The sequence below is a fragment of the Pinus tabuliformis genome, chromosome 5_2 (genome assembly GCF_031772625.1).
Source record: "Pinus tabuliformis cultivar Carrire ecotype Pingquan chromosome 5_2, CPIR1, whole genome shotgun sequence".
NCBI lineage: Eukaryota > Viridiplantae > Streptophyta > Pinopsida > Pinales > Pinaceae > Pinus > Pinus tabuliformis.
In genome coordinates this window covers 288,109,342-288,123,329 of record NC_142306.1, presented here as the reverse complement: position 1 = coordinate 288,123,329, position 13,988 = coordinate 288,109,342, and the positions used below count along the sequence as shown (strand labels likewise).

The 13,988-nt window shown below is 42.5% G+C and overlaps 1 pseudogene; it reads right to left on the bottom strand.

Moving 5' to 3' along the window:
* Positions 1-1,040: 1,040 nt before the first annotated feature.
* Positions 1,041-2,119, bottom strand: LOC149158670 (uncharacterized; annotated as a pseudogene).
* Positions 2,120-13,988: the final 11,869 nt, after the last annotated feature.

Genomic DNA, 13,988 nt, shown 5'->3' with positions numbered 1-13,988 from the left:
CAACACTTCAATAAAACAAATATCTTGACCTTACATGGAAGTCAGGGCATTCAGCATTTGAATATTCAGAATATACACTCATAAGGAACCACACAGTTTATAGATGCATACAGGAAATCAGAGCACATTCAGTGAATTCTGAGTGATTATACATCCATACCACTGTAGACAAAACTAAGAAGAAGACAACATCACACATTTTGAATATGAAAAATCCTTCATGAATCCTGAGAAGTAAAATCAAAATTATATTACTGAAAGTGAGTCTTTTACATAAGCCAAACACTATGCTCTGTTATAAAGTTTTCCAACCCTGATTACATTGTTGTTTCAGCTATATATAGAGTTTTTATTCTAACTGATCGAGATTCCTCCTCCAGCATGAGGGGAATTCGAAAACTACTTCTAATGACACCTATCAACCATTTAACTAACTAATAAATACAACAAAGTGCTGACTGGAGTTTTTTTTAGAGTTCTAAATCAACTATGACTGTAACTCCATATTACATGCATGATGGATTTAATTAAGATGATTTCGTTCTCTGACATCTGGTTCCCTTCTGGCGGTGGCTGTGATGGATGTTTAATGCTCCATGTTGACCTTGGATGCTTAATCTTCTTAACTGCCCAGAAATATAGGAGACTATCCTCGCTTCTCGGCTTTAGTTTTCCTCAAAATATTCGAATGCAAAGAAGCATGTCTTTATCCTTTAATTACCCAAAATGTAGAAGACTGCCACGTCCTTGATGCGTTGGAAGCTTTTTCCCATGTACCTATGTGATGACAAAACCTTTCAAAAAGATTTGCTGCTTTGTCAATCATAATTGATCAACTGAATTGTAACATGCAGCTACAGCAGTTTCGTAGCGCGCTACGAAACTGCTGTGTAATTTCAAAAAACACAGTCTTCCTTTCATAGCTAAATGATCGCCAGTGTTCATGGCTTAAGCACCTTACTCCCTTGATTGTTTTGAAAAGATTTTCTTGCAACTTTTCAAGAAACATATATTTCTCTTGAGGAAAAGATGCAATGACATCAATAACACCATTGACTGTTCCAAATATAACTGTATGAAGCTGGCTGGTACCTCACTGGCTGATTAATGGATTCATTGCCTGTTTGCCCTTCATCAGTTGCAATAGCATTTCCAGAATGACCAGCTGAATCAGGTGCTCCACCCTTGGATCTCCTTGATTTCGTGGGTTTACCTGCCCCAGAATTTTACGATTGTGCCAACGTAGAGTTTTGGGATGATTGGGCAGGTGCGATTGCATTTAAAAGAGCTACACCAACATGAGCTTGTTACCATCTGAAGTATTTGCCACACCATGATCTCTGTAAATCTCAAACTCATCAGGACTCCATCGGCATACAAGGTTGAGGTGGAATGTAGCCATTTGAACACCCATTAAATGTAGTATGCGAGATGCTTCGGGTGATATTGGCTCTCCTTCTCAGCAAACTACATGATCTGCTACTAATTCTATCACACCTTTATTTAATCGAACTGGCATCCCCTGCTTCCGCAGAAATGGTTCCATCTCATGCGTGAATTGTTCCAAAGGACCTTCATTCAACTCAACCATTTCTGTTGCAAGTGATCCAGTCTTTGCAAAATCGCGCTCTTCAAAAGTTTCAAAAATTCTCATAACCTCTTCTTTTGGTAGATTGGAAAAGAATAGACCACATTCACCATGTAACATCTCACTAGCTTTATGAATACCATCCTTGACTTCATCAGCAGCTGTGCGACCCAATGCAATCTGTAATACTTTGTTTGATCCTAGAAAGAACCTGCTGCTACCTTTTAATCGGTCCCTGAGATCTTTGAACTTCACATTCCGCATATTCTCAAATGAGAAAACATATACTGAGATGTAATCCTCCACAGCTTGCCTCACTTGATTCACTATTGATTCCTTATGCTCCCTTCCCTTCTTTTGGTTCTAGAAAAAGTCACCATTTTGTTGCGCTTAGACTTCGGCATCTTTGATGCTTGGAGTAAATTAGAGCAAAACAAAGGCCAAAGTAGCAAACACGCTTAACAGAATACAGCGTCAGAGCAAGGGTTTATCTTCGAATAGAGTTTTTGTCGCATTAAATCTCGTTGAAGGTGTTGCTTTGTGCCTTTTAAATGAGAGACATGTGGAATACAGTCAAATCCCACCGCATTTAGGCCTTTTCCCAGGCGGTCCAATCCGAGTATTGTTAACATTAATAATATTTTGGCCTCTGTTGCTGCAGTGTACCCATGATGGCCACATTTAGACTGCAATTCTCTTGAACCATCATCATGGAGCTCCCATTTGTATAACTGAATCTTTTGATTGATGCCAGCAAGCAACTTTCCATTAAATGCATTCAAATCGTAAACAAAACCCTTTGTCTCCTTCTCAGCAACAACTGCAACATGTGCCAATACCAAGACACCTAACGACCTAAAACACAGCTGATTCTGATAAGTATGACAGCTGGGTGAGATTTGCTATGGATCAGCACAAAATCACCTGGACCGGGTTTCTGCGCTACGAAATCACATGAAACATGTTGCGCTGCGAAAACACCTAAAACTGACTTATGCGCTACGAAATCACTTAAGGAGTTTTGTAGCACATAATAACCTTTGAACAGAGCTGACACATGGAAATTGTGTGAATTATGAGACCAGTGGTGAATGAGAATGCATAGTGGACTCCTAAGACTCAGACTCTAAGGCAAACAAAAACTCAAACTTAGACTAGCACCAAATTTTTTTTACCATCAAAGTAATGTGAGCGGTTTTGAAATCAGAATTCTTAAGTGATAACACAGTCTGAAGATTTATGAAATGTGGTCCTTGGAGGAAGAAATAAGGTCGTAGCCTTTTGTAGGTCAGTGCCTACATACTAGTAAACATATCGGCTAGTACAAGAGCTAGGGGGTTGTAGCTCCCTTCTAGTAGAAGCTGGAGAACACGAGAAGGTTGTAACCTTTTGCAAGTAGAAGCCTATGTACTAGTACGAGTCTGCACCAATACAAGATTGTAAAAATATTTTCTTATTATTAAAAGAAGACAGATATGACAACAACAAGTCGTTTTCACCCACATTGGGTTTCCACCTTAAATCTTGGTGTTCATGTGTGTTGCTTATGTGTGATGGTTTATTCTGTTATTACTGCACCTGGTTGTTGTTTAATGTTTAATAAAGTATTGATGCACTAATTAAAGAGCAACATATGATGAATTAAATGAATCATAAGTTCACTAGATATACGTTGGTTGCCTTAAGAACAGTTGTGTGTACACGCGAGTTTCCTTCACTGAAGTAGTGTATATAAATCTGAGTATGGAAATGAAAAGGTTATAGATTGTAATATTGATTCACCCTCCCCCTCTCAGTATTATTTCCAACAGGGCCTTCCACGCCTGAATGTAGACCTGGTGAAAATATGCCTTGAATATGGCATATGTGAATAACTGCTCACATAGGGTCGGGGATAACCTTGGGTGTTTTTTGATGACCATGAGGAAGCTCACTTCCTTAGCACCCAAAATATCTTAGTTACTGTGACCCATGCAGGGTCCTTCATGGCCTAGAGAGAGGCAAACTCTGTAGCCTTCGGCAATCCTTCCTTCAACAGAGGAAAATGGATGTCCTCCAGTAGCTCCCATGTGACCAACACAATGGAGAGCAGAAGCCAAGCATAGTGGAAGGGATTGCTCTCATCATGGACCTCATGATAATTCACGAGCAATTCCCTTCGTGCATCTTGCAGCTAATGATACCGCAAGCACCAGAACCTTGTCTGTGAGGAACTTCCTCATAACATTTCCAGCAAGTATTTTTGTGGAAATATTCACCACGGGATCGTTGATGGATGTGATGGAATAACTGCGTGACTTCTACACAAGCTCAAACTCCTTTTTCATTTTCTTTGATAAGTCTCTTTCTCCTGTCTTTCCGCCAAAATCATAAGGTTGGATTCAAACACTCATGTGGTAGGTGTGTGATATTGTGGACGAGTATGTCCATGAGGGGTATAGGCATGCCAAGCCATAGGAATCCATCATGAACAAGAGTAAGTAAATGCCACACATAGGTGGTGTTAATATTAGTACGATGATAATGGAGCACCCATAACAGTTTCAATGACCTGAAGTTCTCCACTCTACAGATCTATTGAACTGTATCCAACTCAGTGACACCTAAGTCTGGGTAATAAAAATGCCTCATATAATTTTATGTCGTGAGGTGAGGGAACCGCTCATGGTCGGCGAGGTCCCAATATTCCATTTTTAATAGGTGGATCCATACAAGGCGCAGACCCTCGAAGGTCATCTACTCTGTCAATAATAGTGTATGAATGAGGAACTTTTCTAATTCTAGTTCCTTGTGGACCTTCGCCTTCCCCTTACACGGAGGAATATATTATGGAAACTTGGTGATGGGCTCTGCTCCCTCAATGTTTATATCCTCAGTGCCCTATTCATCTTCCAAATCTATAACCTTCTCAAGCTACTTGTCCTTCTTCCTATTTTGAGCTGCAGTATTTTCCCTGTACAAATCAGGCACTAGTACCAACCTCTTCTTTTTGTCTTTCTTTTTTTTATGGGCCTCTTTAACAGGGGCGAGCTTCACCCTAGGTGAACTCAGCACCATAGGCATAGGAGCCGGAGCTTCTTCCATGCTCACAACCTCTGGAGCAGCTCCTTCGGATGCAATAGTTCCCCCCATTCTTGTAGTCTAAGAAGGGCATGGTCTTAACAAGGTATCACAGATGAATTTCCGGGTTAACTCTGGTAAATGATCAAATGCAAGGCTCATGAAAAAATCCTTGAAGAATGCACGATTAATAAGCAATGGACAACACAACTCAAAAGATCTAAGGGTGCAAAGTGTTCTCTGTTGGTCCGACATACGTAATGTATTTTGGATTTTGAATTCAAATCTGATCGTTGCCCCCGAAATTCATCCATTAAATTTTGTTTTGGTGGTAGATCTTCAAATTTTTTTGCCTTAAATGTTGCTAGCTCACTCTTCTTAATCATATTCTAGCTTTAAAATCATGAACAGTGACTCCAACGGTCACTTTCCTATTATGTTGTGTGGCACATCCCCTTATAGTGCAACTCCCTTCACACAACTTCTTATGCTCTAACTTCACCATTTTGTGTGCAACCCTCTTGCTGCATAATCCTCCAATCTGGACAATGTAGTTTTTAGTCTCGCACTCCCATGCAATTGCCTAGAGCACTAAGACTATCCTGTCATCATGTAGTCGTTGAGCCAGATCTCATGTATATGGCTTTAATCAACTTCCATTCACCCTTCCTGGAAAAGGTTCTCTATTCAGCTTCGCAAGTTGAACTGCGTCTCCATCTGTAATTTCTTTGATGACATATGGCCCAAGCCAGTGCATTTGGAACCTCCCTAGAAACTTAGTGAACTTACAATCATATAATAAAACCAAACCATTTACCTTTAACATGCAGAGCTTGATGTGCCGATTGTACCATGCCTTTTCACGTTCCTTCTATGCTTGCTGATGGAATCCAGCCAAGAATATGTCTTCTTCAAGCTCCATCAGCTGCGCGAGCCACTCTTCCAAGGCTCCATGATCCTCCATCTATATTCCATAGGCTTTATAGCTTCTACGCCATAGACCAATCTAAAAGGCATTTGTCATGTTAGCTTCTTGCAAGTAGTCTTGTACACCCATAACACTATAGGTGCGCACATGTCCCAGTCATTTCGCTGTGCGTTTCAAATATTTGTTAGCGCATTCTCCATGATTTTATTGAAGGCCTCAACTATCCCATTATCCCGAGGATGATACGGTGTGCTCTTTTTATGATAAACCTAGAATTCCTCAATCAACACATTGATCATTTCATTTAGGAAGTGTGTACCCCGATCACTCATCAATATTCTTGGGCAGCCAAATCTAGTTAACACATACACAAACAAGAACCTTGTTGCCATAGCCCCTGCATAATCCTTCATCGGTTGTGCCTCTCGCCATCTGGTTAGGTACTCTGTTGCGGTGATGATATAGTGCACACCAGTCTTCTTGCCTAGGGGTTGAATTGGCCCTACAAAGTTAGTTCCAATTTTTCAAATGGCTGCAATGATACTTGGGGATTTAGTGGTAGCTCGTCCCTCCACAATGGTCTACTGTTCTATGACATGCATCGCATGCCGTACATTATGCTTTGGAATCTTTATGCAACATAGGCCACCACAAACCCATGAGAAAATGCTTTTGCATCGTATCCTTTCCTACATAATGTCCTCCTGCATCCCCTCCATGTGCCTCTGTGAGGATGCTATTTCTCTCAAAATAAGGCACATGTATTCGCAAGATCTCGTTAACACCCATATTATATAAATTTCCAAAGATCATCAAAAAATATGTTACGTGCACCACTAGTTCCTTCTTTTACTAACTGGTATATCCTTCTAGAGTTGCTTTGATATTCAAAAAGTGGATAGTATCCACAAAATGATTATCCTCTATGTGGACCATGAAGAGCTATGCATCGGGTAACCCTTCCTACAAATTAGTGGGCTCCTCTCCTGTCTCAATCTGCGACAGATGGTTAGGTCCTGCATTCAACCTACCTAGCTCCACAATGACCTCAAAGTCATATTCTTGAAATAGGAACAACCATCCACAAATCCCCCCCCCCAACACAGGCTTATTGGCCAGATATTTCAAGGTGGAATGGTCTATGTACATCTTGAAATGTTCGCCCAAAAGATAGTGCGTGGACTTTTGAAGTGCATACACCATAGCCAATCATTCGTGCTCTATCATTGAGTAATTGTCTCATCTTTTGATAATTTATTGCTCGTGAAAGTTATAGGGTGGTCTATTTCTCCTTCACTAGCCCGTGTTAGCATTGCACCCAACGTGATACATGAGGCATCAACATGCACATGGAATTCCTTCTTCTAATATAGGAAGACCAAAATCGGTGCAGTGACCATCTTCTCCATTAATACATCCAAACTACATTGGCATTCTTCATCCCAACAAAACCTAGCATCCTTCTTCAGCGATTTCTCCATGGGCGCGGTAATCTAGGCATAAGCCTTGATGAATTTTCTGTAATACCCGATATGTCCAAGCATTGCGTGTAGCTGCTTGACACTTCTTGGAGCCTCCAAATTTAATATCACTACGATATTGGTAGGGTACACCATCAGCCCTTGCTTGCACACCACATGACCCAGCAACATCCTAAAGGGGACACAAAACAGACACTTCTTTAAGTCCAACGCTATCTAGTATCTGTGACATGTATCCAACATCAGGCGTAGACTTGCTACATTGTACTTCACTAAGCCAAACTCCATCTAGTCGTCAACATATAATTATAAGAACTTATGGATGAACTCTTTAAATGCTGCTATAACTACGTGAGAGAATATCGTAGGCGCATTCTTGAGTCCAAACGGCATGACAATATACTGAAAACAACCCCATTCAGTCACGAAGGTTTTTTTTCTTCTATCCTTCGATGCGATCTTGATCTGATGGTACCCTGAAAATACATCAGTGAATGAGTAGCCCTATTGCCCTACAAAATTATCTAATACCTCATCAGTAAACGGTGTCGAAAAAGGATCATGGACACAAGCATCATTAAGTTTCCTCATATCTATGCAAATCCTTGTTTCTCCCTTCTGTTTATTTTCTTGAACCACCATCAGGCTCACTGAGTCAGATTTGGCCACATGTTTGATAATGCCTTCCTCAAGCATCTTATCCAACTCCAAATGGACCTTTTCCTTGTACTTGGTAATAAGGCGATATGGCCTCTTCTTAATACGCTTTGCATCTAGTTTCAAAGTAATTTTCATCACACATAAGTCACCTATGATGCCTTTCATGTCCGAGAACTTGGTGGGAAAAGGATCCTGCTACTAACGGAGTAACTCAACAACTTTATCCATTGTGGCATCATCCAAGTAGTCCTCGATCTGGGGAAACTTTGGGTATGCTTCAGTACCAATGTTTAGTTGCTCAGTTTTGAAGGACGCGGTGATATCCAGGTTCTCTATTTGCATACATTCAACTTTGCAATGGCCTTATGCCTCTAAAATATTGATATTTCTTGGATCTTCATGCTCCCCCTCAGCGGTCACATTATAGCATTCCATGGCATGGCACAGCTGGGTGCTCTAATTGGGTTGCACCAACTCCAAAGTATCCTGCGGTATTTTGAAGATTGTTGCCTTAACCTCCTACAGAGCTTCATCAATTCTTTCGAACCCATCTTCAAAACTGAAGGTCATTAAGAATCCTTCTCTTAATATATCCCACTCCATGGTGCCATGACAAAGCTCCATTTCTAGGTACCAATTCATGGGGATTATATCCAAAGCATGAAGGAATAAGTGTACCCATTCTAGTTGTGGCTCTATGCCATAACATTTAATACACTTTGTTGAATGATCACATGGATCATTTCTCCCATCATACTTTTCAGTTAGTAGAACTTTAGTATGACAAAATCGCACCTCATCATCCTCCTGTAATCTCACCATTCATCAAAGTTTTCCTTGCGCATGTTAGGGTCCCACCCTAACCCCCTTATTTATGTCATGGGATCACGTCATAGTCAAGAGTCAATAAAGCCCATATTAATATTTGTAAGTGGTTAACCCACAATTAATGACGGGACCACAGTTAGTTGCAAATGGGCAGTAGTATTAGATAGATGGTATTAATAAAACCCGCGGTATTGGCCCGTGGTATTGCATGTATGAGTCATATATAAAGGATAAAGACTCCCTGCGAGGAGTATCGTGTCTTATTTTGTAATCGAGCTCTGCTCTATTGGAGGTTGCCCCCTCGAAGAGGCATGTGAACATTGCTCTTTGAATAATAAAATCATTACTATTCTGTGTTTTGGGTATCTTTTCTTCGCATATTCTGTGTTCTGGGTATCTTTTTCTTCGCATATTCTGTGTTTGGGTATTACTTTGTAGGTTAAGAGCATAACAAGTGGTATCAGAGCCTGGTTTCCAGGGCTTGGTGGGATCTCTAATTTTTAGCAAAAAAAAAATTTGGCTAGAGACGTGTTCCGGCGTCTTTAAACCACGGGATCTGTCGTTAAGCGCATAAACCTGCGGATTTGGGGAGGCATGCACACAGGAAATACAAGAGGTGGTCACGTCTGTTGGACTCCCTTGTAACCCCTATGGGTACCCCTTCGAGTAGTAGCGCATTAGACAGAACCGCGCACGGACTGTCTTCCACGTACCCTCTGGGTATATAGGAAGCCCCCTAGGCTCCCTTGAAACCTCGCCATAGATAAACCTTCGGCCGTCTTGTGGCTACAGTTCACCGAGAACAGCACTCAGAGAGATTACTCACCCGTACGATAGGGTAGTCGGGTTGTACGGCTAAGGGTACGGCCGATCCTCCTTAGTTAGATCCCTGAAACATTGGGCCGAGTACTACTTTCAGACCCTTATGTATATTGCGATCTGTAGCACCTGACACTCCTCAAGACCATAGTTCCCTTTCTATCGGGGGATCACACATCATCTATTCCAGTGGGTGCAAAGAAGTGCAGCAGCAGCAGACATCAGTCCGGCAGCTCCATCAGATCAGCAGCAACAGTTGTTCCACCATTCAGATCTCTCAGATCCACCAGATCGGAGTAGTTGTGAAGGGTTCCTGTACCTGGATATACTTTTCGCAGGACTTTTGGCGGCATTGAAATTTTGAGGATTTGGCGACTGCAGTATTGATCAGGAAGGAGTAAAACTCCGTTTGGAGTTTTCTAAAAAATAAAAAAATAAAAAAAATATGAGATCTTCTGGGGCGCTTATTGGTGACCTAGCCCATCAGAATCAGGACGACGAGCTGAGCAAGGTGGTACCATTCAATTTCTTAGTAAAAATTTTTAGGCGGTCCCAATTTTTTATCAGGTTGGTGTATGGTAGAAACTCGCGCTCAAGCGATGGCCAATGAAAGGATGGACAAAATTGAAGACCAGGTGAACTCCATCCAATTTACGGTGAACGAAATACAACATGAGATTAAAGGAATAAGTATCCAGATACAGAATGCATTCTCGAAGGGCAAGGAGCCAGCCCACGAGGAGGCGAATAATGGCCATGAATACCATGAGGGTGAGTCTAGCCACTCGCCCCACGTCTGGCACACCCATCCACCACCCAGTCAGCGACCTCCCAAGTTGGATATGCATAAATTTGATGGTTCTCACACGTTCGCATGGCTAGCACAAATGGAGCAGTATTTCCAATTGAATCATATCATAGATGAGGGGACTAAGCTTATGGTGGGCACCATGTACTTGGACAATGAACGATGGCAATGGGGGGAATGGCATCAACGTTGCAATGGACATTTTCAAAATTGGGCCCAACTTGCCAAAGCTCTTCGAAATCGCTTTGAACAGGAAGACTCTTTTTTGGGGCGTCTCACTAAGCTCCGACAGACGGGTACAGTGGATGAATATATTACCACTTTTGAAGCCTTAGCCTTCTGCACTAAGGGTCTCACAGATGAGTTCTACATGGAATGCTTTATCAGCGGTCTAAAAGAAGCCATTAAAGCTCAGGTTCTACTCCACCACCCTCCCACGTGGACAGAGGCTTGCCAGGTAGCTCGTAAGGTGGAATGTGCATTAACAACCCAATCCAACCGCCTCAACTTCCCCGCTAAAGGTCATCCCCCACAGGCTCCCAACACGACTCAGACACTTAAGATTCAAAAGCTGTCACCTGCGGAAATGGCCGAAAGAAGGAAGCAAGGACTATGTTACTACTGTGATGAAAAATATTCCCCTGGTCATAAATGCAAGGAGCCCAAGTTTTTTCAAATAGATGCCACTGACTACAGCTCCACCGAGGAAGATCCACCACTTGAGGAACTGGAGGCAATCGAAGAAGATAACCAAAAGGAGATTGTATCTGACAAACCAATTATTTTGCTAAATGCATTGACAGGAATTTCTTCCCCTCAAACTCTCAAAATCAGGGGTTTTCTTAAACATCGGCCAGTAGTAGTCTTGATTGATAGTGCAAGTACCCATAATTTCATCCATCAAAAGATCGCTGAAGCAGCGCATTGTTTTGTCCGGGCAGTTTCTAACTTCCAAGTCCAAATTGCAGATGGGGGCACAATGAAATGTGCAGGCCGCTGTGAAAATGTCAAACTTCAAATGGGGGATTATCAGTTGAAAACCCACATGTTTGCAATACACATGGGGGGTTGCGACATTGTCCTAGGCGCGGAATGGCTCTGCACTCTGGGGCCAATCACAATGGATTTCCAGGAGTTATATATGAGTTTTAAGCAGAACAACTCCACACATACCCTCCGTGGACTACAGGCGGGAGCCCCCTCTATCATCAGCTCGCATAGGATGGAAAAATTGTTAAAAAAGGGCCATCATGGAGTGGTAGCTCAATTTAATGCCATCCAGGTAGTCGAAACCATGTCTCTACCAATTCATCCTGAGATGCAACAGATTTTAAATAAACATCAGACGGTCTTTGATAAGCCTCATGAGCTTCCACCCTCGCGAGGGGAGCATGATCATAGCATCACATTGGTTCCAGGGGCCCAACCCCCAAATGTGCGGCCATACAGATATCCGTTCACCCAAAAGAATGAAATAGAAAAAATCATCAAGGAATTGTTGGAAGTAGGTGTCATTCGTCCTAGCATTAGTCCTTATTCATCCCCAGTGGTCATGGTCCTCAAGAAAGATGGGGAGTGGCGGATGTGTCCCGACTTCAGGGCCCTCAATAAGTTGACATTCAAAGATAAATTTCCCATCCCGGTGGTTGACGATTTGCTGGACGAACTCAATGGGGCTCAATTCTTCACTAAGTTGGATCTTCGCTGAGGCTACCACCAAATTCGCATGAGGGAAGTCGACATTCCCAAGACGGCTTTCAGAACTCATGAAGGCCATTATGAGTTCCTGGTCATGCCATTTGGTCTCTGTAATGCCCCCTCTACTTTTCAGAGCCTTATGAATCACCTCCTCAAACCATATCTCAGAAAATTTTTCCTTGTCTTCTTCGATGACATCCTCATCTATAGTGGCACTTGGGCGGCACATCTTCAGCATGTAGATCTACTCTTGCAACTTCTCCGCCAGCATAAATTATTTGTCAAGATGTCTAAGTGTTCGTTTGGCATGGAAGAAGTTGAGTATTTGGGCCACATTGTGGGGCGTGAAGGTGTCAAGGTGGACCCCAAAAAGATCCAGGCAATGCAAGAATGGCCTCAACCTAAGACCTTGAAAAGCTTGAGAGGATTTTTGGGTCTAACAGGCTATTATCGTAAATTTGTCCGCAACTATGGCCGCATAGCAAAGCCCCTCACTCAACTCCTAAAGAAAAATTCCTTCTTCTGGAACGAGGAAGCACAATAGGCATTTACCGCTCTCAAAAACGCCATGTGTTCCACTCCCGTCTTAGCACTACCCGACTTCACCAAATCCTTTGTCATTGAATGTGATGCTTCAGGTACAGGTATTGGAGCGGTCTTAATGCAGGAAGGGCGACCATTGGCCTTCAGCAACCAACAACTCAGTGGGAGGAATCTAGGCCAATCTACCTACGAGAAGGAAATGATGGCCATCTTACATGCAGTCGAGACCTGGCGACCTTACTTATTGGGGCGACGTTTCCAAATCTGCACAGATCATCACAGTCTTAAATATTTTTTGGAGCAATGCCTATCCTCCCCACAACAAAATAAATGGTTAGCCAAAATGCTAGGATATGATTATGAGATCATTTACAAGAAAGGGAAAGACAACAGTGTAGCAGATGCATTGTCGCGCCAATTTGAGGAGGAAAGTACTCTGCTTGCAATTTCCCTCCCCATTCCAGACTAGATTGAAGAGGCTCGCAGGGAATGGTTTTCACACCCCGGGCTCTCCCAACTCATTTCTCAATTGCAGGTAGATCCTAATTCCAGCAAGGGCTACTCGTGGAAGAATGATATTCTTCGCTACAAGGACAGAGTCGTAATATCACCAACATCCACCCTCAAAAGTCGCATTTTGGCAGAATTGCACTCATCTCCAGTTGCAGGACATTTGGGCTTTCAGAAGACATATGCTCGCACCAGAAGATCATTTTTTTGGACCGGCATGAAAAAGGACATCCTTACTTTTGTAGCAGAATGTGATGTCTATCAACACCACAAAGGGGAGACCATCAACACACCAGGCACATTACAACCATTGCCCATTCTGGCATCAATTTGGACGGAGGTTTCCATGGATTTCATTACAGGTCTTCCAAAGTCTGGGAACAAGTCAGTCATCATGGTGGTTGTGGACCGTCTGTCAAAGTATGTTCATTTTTGCGCCCTACCCCAACCGTTTACACCAACTTTGGTTGCTCAAACTTTCATGGATCAGATCTTCAAATTGCATGGCATGCCCACTTCTATTGTGTCCGACCGCGACCCGATATTCACCAGTAATTTTTGGCAGGAACTCTTCATAATACAAGGCACTCAACTCAAACTCCATACTTCATATCATCCGCAAACAGATGGTCAAACCGAAGCCGTCAACAAATGTCTAGAAACCTACCTTAGGTGTTTCACTTCAGAAAAGCAACACCTTTGGGTACAGTGGTTACCTCTGGCGGAATGGTGGTATAACACTAACTATCATGCCACCACCAAAATGACTCCATATGAAGCAGTCTATGGTCAACTTCCACCTTCCCCTACTTCTTATCTCACGGGGTGCTCGAAAGTACAAGCCGTGGATCAACTCCTACAACACCGCGCAACCATGCTTGCCCATCTTCGCGAGAATCTTCATCAAGCTCAGAATCGCATGAAGCAACAGGCCAACCAACATCGCTCAGAGCACCAATTTCAAGAAGGGGATCAGGTCTTTTTGAGGCTGCAACCATATAAGCAAACATCACTCAAAGACAAGGGTTGTCAAAATCTCTCTCCAAAATTCTACGGACCATACCA